Genomic DNA, 2,430 nt, shown 5'->3' with positions numbered 1-2,430 from the left:
GCTACCCTCACCTGGTTCAGCCCACCTGTTGAAGTAGTGTGCCAGGGTGTGGCCGCTTTCAAATGCAAGCAGCTCCTGTACTCAATACACCTGTTGGATGTTTAATAAAAGCATGTTGCAAAAACCCCATCTGTCGTATGGTATTTGAATTTGTGACTTCAGATGATCAGTGCAGTATCTAGGCAACCCAATAACACAACACAAAGTCCGTGCAATAACACAACACAAAGTCCGTGGCCTCTTCCACTGCCACAATAAGGTCACTCTCAGGATGGAAGAGGAACACCTCGTATTCTATCTGGGTGGCCTCCAAACCAATGGCAGGAACATTGATTTCTCTAACTTCCGGTACTTTCTCTCCACTCCCTCCTCTCTCTATTCCATTCCCCACTCTGGCTCCCTTCTCATCCTTTGCCTTCTCCTCACCTGCCCATCTCCACCCTCTGGTGGCCCTCCTCCTTCCCTTTCTTCAATAGTCCACAGTCCTGTCCTATCAGAATCCTTCTTCTTTAGCCCGTTACCTCTTCCACCTATCACCTCCCAGCTTCCCACTTAATTTCCCCTCCCCCACTCACCTTCCCCTTCACCTGGTCTCACCTTTCAACTACCTACTAGTATTCCTTCCTCTGCCCCAGCTTCTTATTCTGGCCTCTTCCCCCTTCCCTTCCAGTCCCGATGAAAGGCCTGATGCACCATCAATAACTCTCGGAGACGGGAGGCGAACGATAGGCTTTTATTAGCTGCAAGAGACCACGATTAGCAGCAAGAGACCACCACACAACATCCTGGAGACTGAGGGAGGGGCAGTGCCTCCAATCGCCTTTATACAGGGGTCTGTGGGAGGAGCCACAGGAGCAGTCAGCGGGGGGGCGTGTCCAGACAGGTAGTTCACCACAAGGCCTTAGCCTGAAATGTTGACAGTTTATTCCCCTCCTTAGATGCTGTCTCCTCCAAGGGGACCACAACCTCGTCGTGGTTTGGAGGCTTGCGTGCCTCAATGACCTGGAGAGCTATGCTGACTGGAGTCAGGTCTTCATGCTATGTTTCTTGGTAGGATCACCCATACCAAACAGGTCAAAGGGTGGAGGCCAGACGAAGAGTGGTCCACCGGTCCTCCAGGTTAGGGGGGTCCAGCTCAGGGATAACAACCCTAGCTGGTAAAAAAGGAAGTTACGGAAACAGCAAAGAAGGATCCTTCTACATTTGTATGATGGCATTCGTGAGTCTGCACCCGAGACTTACATGACTGACAGTCACAGTGAAAACCGAGAGGAAGCTACTGACACGATGAAGGAAGCCCTGAACGCTGCCAGAGTTGGAGGACCTTCCTTGCTGCCCTAAATGCCATTGGTGTAACGGGCAGTGGGTAGGTAGATACAGATGCTGCCTGACCTGCAGAGTTCCACCAGTACTCTGTGTGTGTTGCTCTCCACTTTCAGCATCTGCAGAAACTCTTGTGTTTGTGAACACAACACTGAGCCCAAAACACTCCGTACTCCACTGCTGCAGGTAACGCCCCAGATGCAGGTTCTTCACACCCAGTCGAGGCAGGATGCAAAACCTCAATTTCATGTCTCCTCAGCAAGCTGCTTAAAAAAAAAACCAGAACTGGCGAAAATGTTAAGAACTGCTAAACAAGCCGAGTCTTATTCATCCCACCTGTGGGTGTAAATGCAACTATCACCAAGCTGCTTTCATTATCTACATGCTGGGGCATCAACCAGCTCCACAGTACCTAACCACAGCTGCTTTGTCTGATCAGCACTTCTCCCAGCATCGCAAGAGGATCTGAGTCACAATGGGTCACTGCAGACCGAAACTCCAGCCCGGAGTGTGTGACCGTGTTCTCAACGTGAATCGCCACCCCACTCAATGCGGATGTCAGGCGGGATGGGAAGAGGGTATTTTCCTAGGACCAGAGGGCACAGCCTCAGAATAGAGGGACGTCCATTTAGACAGAGGTGAGGTGGAATTTCTTTAGCCAATGGGTGGTGAATCTGTGGAATTCATTGCCACAGACGGCTGTAGAGGCCAGGTCACTGGGTGCATTTAAGGTGGAGGTTGATAGGTTCTTATTTAGTCAGGGCCTGAATCATTATGGGGAGAAGGCAGGAGAATGGGATTGAGAGGGTTGGGTCAGCTATGGTGAAATGGTGGAGCGGACTCAATGGGTCAAATGGCCTAATTCTGCTCCTGAATCCTACGGTCTTCTCCCTCCCTCCTTTGTTAAACATCGATGCCATCAGCTTGGAGCTACCCACATTAAATAGGAGGTGTCGCTCCTCCAGATTGAGAGTGGCCTCACCTGATTTGGCAAAATCATAATGACCCAAAACTCATTGACCCAAAATGCCTTCTGAAATGGCCCAACAAGTCAGAGCCCCTCAGACACCGACCACGAATTCACCACGAATATCAATTTCTCCGACT

This window comes from Hemitrygon akajei, chromosome 11 (genome assembly GCF_048418815.1).
Source record: "Hemitrygon akajei chromosome 11, sHemAka1.3, whole genome shotgun sequence".
Taxonomy (NCBI): domain Eukaryota; kingdom Metazoa; phylum Chordata; class Chondrichthyes; order Myliobatiformes; family Dasyatidae; genus Hemitrygon; species Hemitrygon akajei.
This window is presented reverse-complemented; position numbering follows the sequence as displayed.